The sequence below is a fragment of the Peromyscus eremicus genome, chromosome 5 (assembly GCF_949786415.1).
Source record: "Peromyscus eremicus chromosome 5, PerEre_H2_v1, whole genome shotgun sequence".
Taxonomy (NCBI): Eukaryota; Metazoa; Chordata; class Mammalia; order Rodentia; family Cricetidae; genus Peromyscus; species Peromyscus eremicus.
In genome coordinates, this window is record NC_081420.1 from 109,871,678 (window position 1) to 109,889,074 (window position 17,397).

Below are 17,397 nucleotides of genomic sequence, written 5' to 3' on the forward strand. Positions count from 1 at the left end.
GGCCTGTATAATGGAGAGAAGGGGAAAGCCATGCTGTTTAAAGGCATGGAGGTCAGACATGACTGTAAAGCAGCCACATGGCACAGGGAAGGAGTAATGAAGCTCAAAATGTTGGAGAAACCCGAAGTCCTAACGAAAGCATGCTCAGAAAATAGACAGAGAAAAAAAGGAAAGGAGAAGCTATGCTTTTATGAATAGTTCATAAAAGGAACACAGACTCAGGAAGTGCCATGGTTGTGGTCTAGTAAGCACTGAACTGGAGGGGATGTGGGGGAAAGCAGGATTCTGGGAAAGAAAATTCTAGCATCTCATTAAAGGACAAGTTATTCTTCCTACGTTTCTAGCAAGCCTTTAAGGTGAGTCACTGTTCTTTTTTTAAATTTTTATCTATTAATCTCTCATACAATACATCTCAACTGCAGCTTCCCCTCCCTCCACTCCTCCATGTTCCCCCTTTCTGACCTTTCTCCCAGATTTACCCTCTCCCTTGTATCCCCCTAGAAAAAGGCAGATCCAGGGACATCGACCAAACACTGCACAACAAAGCTGCAATAAGACCAGACACAAACCCTCAAATCAAAGCTAGGTGAGGCAACTAAGGAGGAGAAACAGGGTCCCAAGAGCAGACAAAAGAGTCAGATACACCCCTATTTCACTATCAGGTATTTTCCCAAAACACTAAGGCAACAACCATGATATATATACAGAGGACCTGGTGCTGACCCATACAGGCTCAGTAATTGCCCCTTCAGTTAATTCCAGGGGCCTTACTTTCCTGATTTCCTACTTCCCACAATTCCTCCTCTCCCTCATCTGCCGGGTTCCCCCAACTCTGAGGAGAGGGACCTAAATGGAAGTTTCCAACCTGGGCTCTCTCTTGTCTGATGTTTGGATGTGGATCTCTGCATCTACTCTCAACAGTTGCCAGAAGCCATTTCTCTGATGACGATGACGGGACTAGGCACTGAAGTAAGAGCAGAATATTAGGAATCATTTGGTTTCTTTTGTTGTGGTTTTGGTTCATTTGTTTGTTTGTTTTACGGTTGAGTTTGGTTCTAACCTAGGTTTCTGGGTTATCCAGCCTGTGGGTTCTGGTCATCCAGATTGTGTCAAGCATGGGAATCAAATTAAACTAGTCATTGATTGACCACTCCCACAAGTTCTATGCCACCACAGCCCCAGCGTTTCTTGTAGGCACTACAGGTTTCAGGTAGAAAGGTTTTGTGGCTGGGTTTGCCTTCCAGTCTCTCCACTGGAAGCCTTGTCTGGTTACAGAAGATGGTTGAGTCAGGCTCCTTATCCTTCATTTCTAGGAGTCCTTACTAGGGTCACCCTCATAGATTCCAGGGAGCTTCCACTGCACTATGTTTCCACATAGTCCCCAAATGCCCTCCAACTGCAGCTACCATTCTTTTTTTTTTAAGTACTTTTTATTCATTTTACATACCAACAACAGATCCTCCTTTCATCCCTCCTCCTGCTCCCTCCCCCAGCCTTTTCTGCCCTACCCACCCCCATCCCATCCTTTGAAAGGGTAAGGCCTCCTATGGGAAGTCAGCAAAGCCTGGTACATTTAGTTGAGGCAGGACCAAGCCCCTCCTGAGCTGCATCAAGGTGTCCCATCATAGGTAATGGGCTCCAAAAAGCCAGCTCATGAACCAGATATAGAGCCTGATCCCACTGCCAGAGACTCCTCAAGTAGTTCAAGCTACACAACAGTCTCACTTATGCAGAGGTCCTAGTCCAGTCCAATGCAGGCTGCACAGCTATGGTTCTAATATTCATGAGTTCCCACAAGCTTGGTTAAGTTGTCTCTGTAGATTTCCCCATCGTGATTTTGAACCCCACCCCCTTGCTCATACAATCCCTGCTCCCTCTCCTCTATTGGACTCCCCGGAGCTCAATATGGTGCTTGGCTGTAGGGAGGGATGTAATGAAGAACAATGAAAGAGATATCTTGATAGAAGGAGACATTATGGGGTTAGGGAGAAACCTGGTACTAGGGAAATTCCCAGGAATCCACAAGGACAACACCAGCTTAGACTACTAGCAATAGTGGAGAGGGTGCCTAGACTGGCTTATCCAGATATTCAGATTGGTGTATCCTGTCATCGAAGAACCTTCATGCAGTCACCATTCTTAAGGACGATCCCATACCTACATAGTATGGGACCTAGTTGGACCTACTCAGTCCAACTGGGATGTTATGTCTCAGCTCAAGTCAGAAATTCGATTATCTTAACCAGTAGTTTTTTTCTATTCTAACAGGTACTGACACAGAACTTGTTTTAACCTAAATTCTGTGAGCCTGTGTAAGATTGTGTGTATATGTGTCATGTGTAAGTGCATATATATATTTGTGTATGTAGGCCATACAACATTTAAATCAATAACTTCATGTTAATCATCTATATGTTTTCCTTAATGTAGGCAAATGATTGCTGAAAGGTTAATGACCTCAAAGCCTGAAGGTGGACTGAGAAGCTCTGGGGAGGAAAGTTGACTTGGCTGTTATCACCTGTAGAAGTTTCTGATCAGGAGATCCACATGGCAAACCTGCTGGTAACTACCACTTCCACACTGCAGGGAAACTGACCTGTGGGTGAACTCTTCTGTCACCAAAGTTCTCCCTTATCTGACGTATAAAACCCCAAGACCACCACACCCCATATGCAACTTCTCATATTCCCAGAGAGACTTGGACCTTTGAGTTGTTCTGATTAAAAGAACAATTCTATTTCTGTAGGTACCAGTCTTCCGTTTATTTCTACATCACCTAGGTCAACCCCTAACTAACAACTGCTGCATTTTGATTTTATGAATGGGGAATCTGAGGCCGAATTACTAGTTGGAGACCATAACTAGTGTGCAGCAGGAGAACATGTCAATCATTCTGTGTGACTCTCGGGGTAATGCAGTGTCTAATTCTTCTGTATTACTTTTCTTTAATACCATGTATTTAATGTGAAAGGAACAGAAGATTGGTAGCAGAAAATACAGAGATTATAAATTCCATTCTGTAAGCAATTGCTTGCATACCACCCAAATATTTCAGTCAATTTATTAACAAAAATATAAAGACTGAATTTAATTTTTAATGTTTTCCACTCCTATCTTTCTGTTGCTGAAAAAAGAAAGTCAATGAAGAACCACATTAGGAAATGAATATTTGAATTGAATACAGGGGAACCAAAGAGAAACTAACACAAAGCACAGAATCCAGATAATCCATAAAGGAAAACAATCAACCCCTAATTGAATGCACATGTGTGGACAGAGATGGCTGGCTAATAGTGAAGCAGTAGGCAGTGATTAATGACTGGAAAAAATCAGCAAAGAATTCTTCCTGAGCTCTGAATTGTGCCCGGAATATAAAAATCTGCCAGAACAGGTGACATGTTGCCAAGGGTTCCAGAGAGCAGACAGAAGAAATTGCAGATCTGCCAACAATTTATTTCCAAAGACAGAGAAAAATGGTGACGTAGCAATGTCACGAAATAATGCAGAAAGCTTTTTTATTTTCTCTTCTGCCTGAAGAATGCTAATCCAGACTATAGTTTTATTATCTGAGCCACAGGGAAAGACAAAATGCAATAATTAAGAAATCGAAAGACTGTCATAAAAGACAATGTGAAGCTGGAAGCTGAACAATTATTTAAAGTGCTCAAAAAGCTCAGCTCAGAACTTCACTGTTCTAAAATTTTGGGGTGAAATGAATAGTTATTTCAAGAAGGATAAAAACTTAGAAAAATAAATATGGGGCCACATGATATTTATTTATTTATCCATCCATCACACACATAGCAAGGTGTTGTATGCTATCAAATGTCAATTAATGTGGCCATAGGCACACAAAGGTAGGCATCATTCTTTTATACCCATCAACAGGAAGTGTTCAATGTGCTCAGGAAATTCAATGAAAATAGCTCTCAGTGAATAAATGAACAAGCTTTACTACCCTCATGTAAGAGAAAGAATCACAAGTATTTGCTGTTTCTGGTATGACAGGAATTCAGAAATTCAGGGGTACAGTTGTAAGAACTTTGTTGTACTATTCAGTCATATTCAGATTTGTCATTCTGCCTCCAAGTATCTGACTTAATCAGTTCATCTCTTGCCAGTGCCATTGATATCTGTAAATTACAAAGTTCAGCTCGGGTTGAGATAGATGAATGCAAAAGGGAAGATATGTCCCAGAGTAGCTCTGAACGTAGAAGAAGAGTTAAGATAATTTAGGAAAATTGTGATATAGTAGGTAAAGAGAAAAACACACATGTTGAAACTCCTTAGATACTACATGACATTATTAATTATATGAAAATAAGGGTTTAGAGAAGTGTGGAGGAAAGTGGTATGAGATGTAGTTGACAGGGGTCATGAATACACACTACTTACTATATATCTATCTATTCTAGATGATTGGTGGCTGCTTGTTGTTCTTTTTTGTTTGTTTGTTTGTTTGTTTGTTTGAGACAGGGATTCTCTGTGTAGTTTTGGTGACTGTCCTGGATCTCACTCTGTAGATTAGCCTAGCCTTGAACTCACAGAGATCTGCCTCCCAAGTACTGTGATTAGAGGAATGTGCCACCACCACCCAGCCTCATTGTTCTTAAAACAATGAAGGCAGGCTATTGGTATGAAGGATTTAATAATGATATATGTGCTACACTCCAGAGCAGGCCATATGCCCTGGAGTAGGTGGCCAATACAAGATTGGAATTTATGTTCCATTTTATTCATTTGTTTGAATTTTTATTATGTGTACATTTTGTTTCGTTTGTTTATTTCTTTCCACTAGTTTGGTTTGGTTGTCTCTGTAGGTTTTTCCATCATGATCTTGATGTCCCTTGCTCATAGAATCCCTCTTCTCTCTCTTCAACTGAACTCCTGGAGGTCAGCCTGGTGTCTGGCTGTGGATCTCTTTAAAGAACCAACTCTTTTTTCATTGTTTTTTTTTTTTAATATTGTTTTCTTTGTTTCTATTTTATTGATAACCAAATTGAGGGCTTTAATTTCTTTCTTCATTTCTTCGTTGACTCAGTGATAATTCAGTTGAGATTTGTTCAATTTCCATGAGTTTTTAGACTTTCTTTAGCTGATTGTGTTGAACTCTAACTTTAGCCCATGGTGATCTGATAAGATGCAGAGAGTTATTCCAATCTTTTTGTATCTGTTGGTATTTGCTTTGTGACCAAGTATGCGCTCACACCTTAAGAGAAGGTTCCATGACACACTGAAAAGAAGGTATATTCTTTTGTGTTTGAATGAAATGTTCTGGAGATTTCTGTAGGTCCATTTGAGTAATAAAATTGGTTAGTTCCCTTTTTTCTCTGTTTAGTTTCTGTCTGGAAGACCTGTTCATTTGTGAGAGTGGGGTGTTGAAGTCTCCCACTATTAATGTGTGGGGTTCAATGTGTGATTTAAGCTTTAGTAATGTTTCTTTTACAAATGTGGGTGCACTTGAATTTGGGGCATAGATGTTCAGAATTGAGAAATCATCTTGGTGGATTTTTCCCTTGATGAATATGAAATGTCCTTCTCTATCTCTTTTGCTTGATTTCAGTTTGGTTTACTTTGTTAGATAATAAGACAGCTATACCAGCTTGCTTCTTAGGTCCCATTGATTGGAAAATCTTTTTCCAACCCTTTACTCTGAGATAATATCTATCTTCTGCATGTAGCAGAAGGATGGTTCCTGCTTTCATATTCATTCTGTTAGCTTGAGCCTATTTACCACAGTAATGAAAAGGTATCTGAGTCAGTGGTCTATACTGCAGAAAGACACCATGACCATGGTAACTCTTATAAAAGTAAGCATTTAATTGGGGCTTGCTTAAAGTCAGGTATTTAATCCATTGTCATTACTGCAGGGATCGTGGTAGCACACAGGCAGACATGGTGCTGGAGAAGTAACTGAGGGTTCTACATCCAGATCTGCAGGCAGCAAGAACTAAAGAAACACTGAGCCTGGCTTGGGCTTATGAAACCTCAAAGCCTACCCTCAATGACCTACCTCTTTAAACAAGGCCACACCTCCTAATCCCTCTCAAATATACATTCCCTGATGACCAAACATTCAAATACATATGCCTCTGGGGTCATTCATAGTCAAACCACCACAGAAATTAATTATAGACAACATATGGAAGAATTAATGTGACTTCATTCCAATAAATCTTTATTTATAAAGAGGAGTAGTCAACCTAGTTCATTGCTTCTTACCAGATTTCTAAGTGTAAGAAAATTACAAATACAAGACTAGAAATCCGAGCCTTTGCTTCTTCATTCCGTGTTTGATACATTAGAATGTTGAATTAGTGCTAAATGCTTAGATGCAGAATACTAGTATTTCAGTACTTATTCCTGTCTAAGTTTATTCTCTATACCCACTGCCAAAGTCAGTCACTACCTGGAGCTAAAATGGGATGTGTCCAGACTCCTTCTTATGTTCTTTTAGATGATGTCCCCCAACAAGTGACAGAAAACCCAAAAATATAATGAGTTAGTCACAGAATATGCAGCTAGGAAGGAATTTTTTTAATGCCTTCTGGCATTAAGAACTATAACTTTGAAGTTCCTAGCCCTAACTTCTTCCCTCCCTCCCTCCTTCCTTCTTCCCTCCCTTTCTTCCTTCCCTCCTTCCTTCCCTCTTTCCTTCCTTCCCTCCCTCCCTCCTTCCTTCCTTCCCTTCCTTCCTTCCTTCCTTTTTTGGACTTATGTCAATCATGAAATTGTCTTAGTTTGTTTTTGGTTTTACCACTGTCATTTTCAAAAGGTTATCTTTTGTCTGGAATTGTTACTATTGTTGCTTCTATTGGATGAGGCAGATAGTCAAGGAACTTTCTTGAAGTCTTCCAACCTTATGACATAATCACATTTCAGAAAACACAATTAATATATTAAAATAATTTAAATTAACTCAAGTGTTTTCCTTTTGTCTACAGTATGAAGGAGATCATCTTTTCTTAAAAGTCCTCACTGATTCCTAAGTACTTTCGTCTTATGTTGAGATAGCTCCTGTGAATTCTTCTTTTCTTCAGATATTGCATCAAAAATATCACTAGAAAGGAAATCAAAGATGGTCCAGCGGTTAAGAAGACATGCTATTCTTTCTGAGGACCCAAATTTGGTTACTAGCACCCAAATCAGGTGGTTCACAAACACATACATCTTCATCTCAAGGGTATCTAATATCCTGTTCTGGCCTCAATGGGCATTTGCACACAAGTACACATACCCTTACACACACACACACACACACACACACACACACACACACACACACAGAATTAAAAATAAAACACAGAGTGACAGTGTGAGGAGGATATATATATATATATATATATATATATATATATATATATATCTCACAAATTTCAAAGAGTATAAGAGTTGGTACATGGGAAGGTTTGGAGGAAGGTAATTAAAGGAAAAGAGAAAATTATATAGTTGTATCTTATTTTAAACAATTAAATCTTTGAAACATTAATAAATCACAATTAGAAAAATATTTATTTAAAAATTATTGCCAGGATATACAGACAGTAGGTAAAGCCACATTTTTTTCCACAGAAAAAAAAGGAATAAATAACAGAATTACTCATACTTGAAAAAGGCTTTTCCAGACACATTGTAAAATGTTAGTATTATACTAAGAATCCATCAACATTCACTATTGCATTAGTGAATGTATCAAAGGTCTCCTTTTGGAGACAAAGTGTCTGTTCCCTGACACATACTATTACATGAGAAACCTGAACCATATTAGACACAGTGAATAGCCTTCTTTGATTCTTGTTAGAGTTGAAGCCATTTCAGAGGGTGTAATTGATTAGCATTTAGTAAATCGTTTAAAAAGTTCTGTAGAGAAATCTAATAGAGAAATTAGAAACATTCTGTCTGGTTAAAGCTACAAGAGTCCATCTACATAAAACTGACAGACAGACAATGAGAAATGTAATTACCATCAGTACAACATCAAATTGAAGATAAGATTAAAAGATTAGATTAGAACAGCACCTGTGAAGGCAGAATTTGGAACTGAAAGTGCAATTGTACTCAGAGAAGCAACTGTTTAGATGACAGTTTTATAGTTGAGCTCATTTATGTTCCTCATTTGTGTTAGCTAGTAAGATGCAATGACATTTCAACATGTCTTCAATTTGAAGATCTTTTTTTTAAGAATAAAAGAACAACAACAAAAAGGTAAGATAGTATTGATACATAAAATCCTGCATGAAATGTTTAGATCAGTTTCATTCACTATAAATGAGATTGGCCTCAATAAAAATGTTTTCCAAAGGTAATTTGATAACTTGGGGCATCTTCATTAGACAGAGCATTATACAGTGTTTAAAAAAGTAATCCATAGTCATTAATTCAAATATAGTTGACACTGGAATGTGTAATGTTAAGTGAAAAAAATCCAGCCTGAAAAAGGCTGCTTGCCATTGAGTTCATTTTACAGCATCCTGAAAAATTCAAAACTACATTGAAAATGAGTGAACTTATCTATGATATGGTTTCCCAGAGACTGGGAAGGAGAGAGCTTAGATCTGTGAAGCACAAGGATTTTCTTTAAGGTAGTCAAACTTTTCTTCACAGCTGTAATGATGATATATGGCATTATATTTATACAGCTCCACAAAAATTTATAGCAATGAGTGAACGCTAACGTGTTCAAGTTTAAGTAGAATTTATATATACAGTTGAAACAGTCTCAAGATGGAATGCAAAACACAACAAAGAGAGAACACTCTAACTGAGATACATAGAACAATTTCATGTCAAGTTCAGGAAATATATATCATCTAAGTGACTATAGAATTAAGCGGATTAACACTAAAGTCAAATGGATTTGTAGATCAGAATCATATCATAGTTGAAAATATTTTTGTCTTTCTCCCACTGAACTATGAGATATGAATCCTGGAATGATTTTGTTGGTCTTGTGATGTTGTTCGTTTGCTTTTGTTGTAGAGACGGAAGCCTGGGAAGTCGTGGGTGCTAAATGAGCGCTCTACCACCAAGTTAAATGCTTACTTCTCTGTAGTGAAATACATAAATAAATGGTAATAGGAACAGCTTTCCAACTGTGTTTCAGTTGTAGGTTACAAAGAAGCAATGGCTAAAATAATTCACAGGAATGGGTTAGCGTTAGAAACTGCAGTGTAGGCATAAACTATTATTATCTACTATAGATATACATATGAACATATTACTTCATATGAACTCCCTTAACCTGTCATTGGAAAGATCTAGAAACAGTATCAAATTATCAATGAGCACACTCACTACACAAAATTTGGCGTCTAATATCACTTTCCCAAAAGAGAATCCATATCTTTTTGGAGAAACTACTGATTGTAGGAGGTTGCTGACAATTCTAAATGTTCAACCTGGAGTACTTTCAAGTGCTGCCAAAGTATTAATAGATAACACACAAACATATCTTCTCTCTCTCTCTCTCTCTCTCTCTCTCTCTCTCTCTCTCTCTCTCTCACACACACACACACACACACATACACACACACACACACATACACTATAGTAAGCATGTCAAGGGATATAGGACCCAAATAGAATATTTTTCAATGACAAAAGTCAGAATAATTTGAACAAAATGTATAAAGCCATCCTGGATTCTAACTCAAAGGGTAACCTAAGTTTTTGTGAGTCCATAGATTTAAAAACAAATGATGCATTATATAATAAAGGACAAAAAAGTTCCCCATGGAAATTAAACTTAAATGATACATTTTTACCCTCAAGTGGAACAAATTCAGTAGCTTGCAGTTCACTCTGTTTTGTGCTTATTACTGAGGGTATGAATTCCAGCTTTATCCTGATGGGCTCTTTCCTCCTCTGAAACCATAAGCCCAAATAAACCCTTCCTTCTATGAACTGCTTTGTCATGATTTTTTTAAATCATAGAAACATAAAAGTAAATAACACAGCATGAAAGAATGAAACATTTTCTATCAATCTATCATCTATCAACCTACCATCTATCTACTTATTTATCATACCTTTCATCTGTTTACCTACTTATTTAAGTGTCATCTATCTAATGTAAAAGGTGTAATATATCTATTATCTGTTATCTCATCTGTCTATCTACCATGGATTTATCCGTCTCTTTCTGTAATCTAGTATCTATTGTCATCTATGAAACTATTTAACATCTAAGTATATAAGTATGAATGTATATGTATATCAGTCTGTCATGTATTTATCTATCATCTGTCCATTTTCATATCAAATATTCCCCCAATTAAAGCCACAATATTGTGTTCTAAATACAACCAATTGTTGAAAAAAAAATCCCAGTCGTGTATAGAAATTTTGTTTCTATGTTACTCTTCACATACAACAGTATATTTCCTTATTTCTTATAAAATGTTTCTCTTTAATAATATTCCCTGTATTTAAATCATGTTCTTCATAGTGAAAACTGAACATAGTTCAGACTTCTGATTTTTCTGATAATTTGGTGAAGACTTTCCTATGTACCATGCTTTAAACATTTTTGAAACACATTCTCAAAAGTATTTTTGCTGAGGGATCTGCATTTTGATTTTGAATTTATGTACCAAATATAAGAAGATATGACATGAGAAGAGATCACAAAATCTACTTTTGCCAATATTGTGTCTAGTTTCTCACATCTTTACCAAGTTATTCTGTCGTCAACTCAGATTCATTCATGTAACCTCTTGGTTATACACACATGCACACACACACACACACACACACACACACACACACACACACACACACAGAGAGAGAGAGAGAGAGAGAGAGAGAGAGAGAGAGAGAGAGAGAGAGAGAGAGAACAAAACAGAAGCAAACTAAAAACAAGTCCATTCAAAATTATATAAGACATAGTACTAGTCTTAAAAGTTAGGTGGTATATTTAATTCTCTTCAATAGCCAGGATTTTAGTGTCCTGAATATTTATAAGAACACTGAATAATATAGCCCCATGATTGTACTTTTAAAAAGGCTTGTTCCTTACACCTGCCTACAGATTTATCATGAACTTTGGTCAGCGTGCTTCTTGGCAGGAGGCTGGCTTCAGGTGGAAGAGAGCATTATCAAAGTGCAGCCCAGCAGGAAAATTGCCTGCTTTCCTTTGACTTTCAGCGCCCAGTCTCCTGCTGACCTCTACCTTGCATCCCAAACTACTGGAATTAGAAAGCAATGGGGTCTCATTGGCAAATGCTTAGAAGTTAGCTTTCTGAAGCACACAATAGATCTAGAAACAAAGAAACAACAAAAAAAAATATAGCCCGTGGTTTGAACGTTTGCCTTTCATTTTAAAAATCGCTTGACTACTTACAGTCTTCCATGGTAGTACACAAATTTGGAGACTGAAAAAATTTTGTTTTTGTAAGGCATGGCATTGCTATTTTGGAAGGTTTTTTTTTTTTTTTTTTTTAATCTACTAGCTATTTTGAGTGCTGTTGACATTACTGTTTTATTTTCGGTTTCTGATCACAGAACACCTCTACATCACTTGATACTTGAACTGTTTCATTAGTACTTTTCAGTTTTGAATAAAAAGATCTGATTCGTTTTTTGGTTTTTGGTTTTTTTTTTTTTTTTGATTACATATACCCAAAAATATTTTATGGTATGATAAATGGGACTACATTCTTTATATCATTTTAAAAAATAATAGCAGTTCGTGAATGAACATATTATGGATTTTGTGTATTAATTGATATCCTGCACCTTATAGTATTTGCCTATTATATATTCACATATGTCATAATTTTAGTAGAGTTTGGGATTGTGTTGGAACACAGTCTAAAAATGGGGTCCTGTGAGAATTCTGAGTGTTTGTGAGAAAACTCCAAAAAAAAAGACAAGAGCCTTGTGATCTCAGTTTCTTCAAAACACAGAATTGTTCTTGGAATGTGCTTAGGAGTGGATAGGAGTAAATTCACTTCAGTTTATTAAATATTCCTCGCTGATGACATTCAATTAACTGTTAATGCTATCCTCTATATGCTTCTATGTAAAGACATGTTTCTGCACTATATGGCTTGTCCCTGTGGTTGTGATACTTGAACTCATGAGAAAGTTACTCATGACTTTCCCTAACCCTATAGTATAATTTGTCTGAGGCTCTAAGTAAAGTTAGATATTGCACGATACTTTAGTCTGCCTCATTTATGGGCTCCATTCTCTGAGGTCCCAGTGCCTCTAGAGAGGTGACAGGATTACTTTATATATTAAACAACAATGCCATCTGTAACTGATAATAGATAATTTTATTTTTCCCTTTCTGAATTGAAAACTTTTAATTATTTCCCTTGTCTGAAAGCTTATGATACTCCTCCTAAGTCTATTTGGACTATAAAAGGCAAAAGAGGCCACCTTTGCTATGTTCTAGACCTAAGAAGAAAATATGTACATTTTTTTCTGTCTCAGTGGTTGTATTATTTGTGAATTTTTCATAATTAGTTTTATCAAATCGAGTAATTTTCTATACCTATAATATTAAAAAATTTTATCAAGAATGCTTTACTTTGTAAAAGGCTTTCAACACCAAATCAGATAATCTTGTAGCTTTTTTGTTTTTATTCTGTTAATGCAATGTATAACATTGATTGATTTCTATATACTAAATGAATTTTGCATGTTATGGATAAATCCCATTTGACATAATCTTTATTCATTTTGCCACATTAATGAATTAAGTTTGCTAATATTTGTTGAGGACTTTTAAAAATCACTGTCAACAGAGAAATTAGCCAGGAGTTCTCTTGTGCTGCCTGTGTGCTTAGTTACCAAGTCCATTATCTATTAACAACTTTGTATATCAAATTCTTAACATTCTTAGAAACTGATGATTATGTAGACACAAATGGGTAAGAAATTGTATGTTTGAAAATATCCAAAAGTAAGATTTTTAAATTCAGGATCAAACACTTCCTTGAACTTGAAAGTCTATGACAGATATATTTTTAACCACTTCATTTTTAAAAGTGGAAAATGTACGCCTAGGAAAGTGACTTGTTAAAATATAGATCTAGCAAGAGAAAGTGCTGAGCCTAAATGCATGCTATTGATCTGCCTGAGCCTCTGAGCTTTCTCTTCACCTATTCATGAAGACTGAGTGAGGAATTTACACTTTCATAGAGAAGCATTAATTTTGTACTTAGTGTTTTAAAATGCTTCTATTTGGGGTAGCCTGTACATATTTTGAATAAATATACTGGTGATTTGAGCAGGATTAGGTAGAAGGATTCAGGTTGCAATCTACAATCATTGCTACATTTCATTTTCTGGGTCAAATATTAGGTTTTGACATGACTTAGATTAAGAAATTAATTAGCATAATGGAGGTACTTTAAAGCATTATAGGAAATGTGAGATATATATATATATGTATATTCAAAAGAGTGCCAAAATTAATTTGACAGGAAATATAAAATTGATTGCCATATAGACTAGCAATACAATAAATTTTCATTTATTTTTATTTTTATTTATACCTTTTACTAAAATGACATATACTCATTAACATGTAACTTCTTATAGCTGGATTTGAAATATTAAAGGCAAAATCAACCAAACTTGTGTTCTAGGGATGTCAGACAAGAAAGTCCATTCCTAGCTAAGGAGCTATTTGCAATTCTTACCTGCTGAAAAAGGAAAATTCAGTTTTCTCTGAAAGTGTAGCTCCTAGGAAGCCAACCATGTTCTAATGGAAGGCCCCTCATCCCAGAATATTTGGGCAGCACAAATTGACCTTGATAGGGAAAATGGGACTCTACTATTAAACAGGAAAGGAAAGGGGGTGTACCCAGGAAAAGTAGGGAATGAATGAAACTTGATTCAAGCACATTAAAAGTTCTCAATTAAAAAAAGAAAAAAGAAAAAGAATGCCAATAAAAAAGAAATCTTTACTAAATAAAACTAGTAAGAGACAAGATACATATGTGTTTGTGTATATTTGTACACATACTGTGTCTACATATGAATACATTTTATTGTCCCAACAATAAATTTCAGGTAGCATCATCAAAATACATAAGCTTTCTTATAAAATGAGTAAAATATACACACTTTTGAACTTATTTTGTGATATCAATTATCTCATTTGAGTTAGTAAAAGCAAACTAAATAAAATGTAAAGCTGGAGACCTCTTTCATCTTACCTGCTCCCTTGGGTGACATTTTATACATATGAAGAGTCCATGTTTTTACTTCAGAAAATTGAAATCTAAATAAATTTTCCAAGGATCAGAATTTACGAGAAGAAAAAGCACATGATGCTGAAATAAGCCAAAGGGGTCTGGCTATGCTAGACCATAGAACAGAAGGGAATGGCAAAGAAACTGTCTCAGGAATACCCCATAGGATAGAAGAGTGTCATGTGTGGCCAAAGTCCACTAAAATCCAGCTGAAGGCACAGGAAGGAATAGATACTGTACTTACCATCTCACTGTTCTTGGTTGACAGAAAGCTAGGATATATTTGTACCCCTAAACTTATTCAAACTTTGTTCTCACACATGTAATTGAGAAAATTTCACTGTGAATATTGGTCACCTTTTGTCACCATTATCAAAGATACACAACTTATAAAGTAAGATTTATTTTTATCCCCACTTTCAAAGCTTCTTTTTTAGTCTTTTTTTAATTTTTATTTTACAATACAATTCAGTTCTACATATCAGCCACAAATTCCCTTGTTCTCCCCCCTCCTGCCCCTCTCCCCTTTCCCCCAGCCCACCCCCTATTCCCACCTCCTCCAAGGCAAAGCCTCCCCTGTGGTAAATGAAGACCACATGAAAATAGGAAGAAGCAATGTGCTAGAGAGGCCCACAGAAATCCACAAAGATACCCCCATAATAGACTGCTGGCAATGGTCGAGAGACAGCCCGAACTGACCTACTCTGGTAATGGGATGGCTAAACACCCTAATTGTCATGCTAGAAACCCCATCCAATGACTGAGGGATCTGGATGCAGAGATCCATGGCTAGGCCCTGGGTGGAGCTCCGGGAGTCCATTTTCAAAGCTTTTAATCCATGGTTCTCTGCCCTATTTCTTTTGGATGGAAGACAGTAAATTATGGTTGGATTATAAGAATTAAGAAACTGCTCACTTACTCTGAATTCAGAAAGCAAAGAGCAAGACAAGAAAGGGTCACAACCCCAACACCTTCCAGAATGTATATCTAATTATGTGGCATTCTTCCATTAGCTTCAGTATACTACAGATCTTCCTGCCTTCCAGCAGCACTATAATCTGGGGCCAACATTCTATCACATGGGCTTTTAGAAGACATTGAACATCCCTACTTAAAACATATATTTCTTTTTATGATGTTAAAACTGACTTGGCTGTTCTCTCTATCCTTAACCTATAGATATTTTGAATTCTCAATATAGCAATATTAAACATAATATTCTACCTGTAAAGATGTCTAGGTTACAAGAAGTTCTATGCATGTTGACAGACAACCAAGAAATCTATTGGCATTGAGTAACACAAGGTACATATGGCTTTCAAACAGAAAAAAAATATATATCAATAGTCCTTCTATGAACGTAGATACATCTATAGCAAGGATATTCCAAATCTCAGAAAGTTTGCACGTTCATTTGTTCATTTATTTATCCTCTCATTCTTACATTGGCAAGTCCAAAGATTGCATTACTTTTTTCTTTCCCCTTGAGACAGAGCCCTTCATGGTGATATAATTGTATAATCAAAAATACTTTAATATCTTCTAGCATCGTGTGATAGATATAAATGTTCAAAAGCTTTGATGAATTCTCTAAAGCAAGATTAGTGAATCAAGTTGCCAGGAGCTCTGAAATGACTTAAGTGCAAACTCTTTGTGAATTCAAACCGCTGTTTGAGGCAGTCATCATCTAAAACATATTCAGGTTAGGATTTCTTGACCAACCTTCTGCTAGAAAGTCCTCAAATTCCAGACTTTTACTGTTCACTTGTGTTTACACTCACAATCAATATATTGGGGTAGGGGAATTCTACCCCTTTCCTATAATCTCAATCTGAGTGAAAAAAGAGACAAAACTGAGAAATTAAAGTAATTGAAAAGAAGGAGGATAAAACACTTGGAAGACCTGTAGGATCCTTATGCTGTTTTCTAACTGAATCCTCTGCAAATTTCAATAATGGTCATATAAAGCTTGAGAAGGTAAAGGGAGAATCCCTCGAGGTCTATAGTTATTTCAACATCTCAGAAGATCTGCAATCCCTAGAGTCTTGCTTCAATTTGTCTTTTAAAAAGAAATACACATTCAAGTTTTAACCATGCCTGGATATCTCTCATAGGGGAATACTTAAGTCAAGGGCTTAGACTCCCAGCTAACACTTCTTATGCCTGGAGCAGAGGTTTTGTATTTGAAATGTACTGCAATATCTTATCTGACCAAGTATTATTCTTTACTCATTTAGTTTTGACCCACACAATCTTTAAAGTATTCTTTCTTCATCTTCCAAATATAAAAACAGGAACTGTTGAGAAGGCTTAAATTTCTAGGATCTCATTGAGTGGAATAAGGATTGTTAATAATAGGCTAAAACAGCTGCTGTTGGGTTGTCCCACTCTCCTTTGAAGGGGCACAGGTGAGCTGACTCAACAGCTTTACTGGGCTGCATTTATTTCTGTTATTTACCTGCCACTGCCATTTGGTATTGCCTCAGGTTATATTGAATACTTTTAGGAATATCCACATTGTCTTTCTATACAGTGTCAACAGATGCAGAACATCTTATGATTCATTTATGACTAAGAATGTGGTCTTTGGAATTATTTCAATTTATCCAAACATCTGGCTTTAGCACTTTCTGAACGTGTAAACTTGAGCACATTACTTACCTTTCAACCTCAGTTTTCTCATTTGGCATGCTATATTAATTATGGTGGACATGAACACAAGGTAAAAATATTTGATGAAACATCCCATGTGTTTATGAGCAAACTATGTGAATTCGAAGACTGAGATAGCTGTGATCTAAGACATAGCCAGGTTTGGGAAAATTTCAACTGACCTGTCAGAAAGTAAAATCTTGAAATTTTAGATTTCTACTTGTCCCTTTGTTTTATATTCACAAAAATGTTAAATATTATTATATCTTCTCAGATCTATTGCTGAATAAAATAATAAAAATATGATTCGTGAAGCAAATTCTACTAAAGAAAATGTTCTATTCTAACAATCAACCACACTGTGTCCAAGAGATTTATTTTTATTCCTGTTCTCCTAATATAAGAATTATTAGGAAGAGCCATATTGGTGCAATTCTGAGAATGTTCATTAGAACATTCAACCAAGTCAATCTCTCTCTCTCTCTCTCTCTCTCTCTCTCTCTCTCTCTCTCTCTCTCTCTCTCTCTCTCTCTCTCTC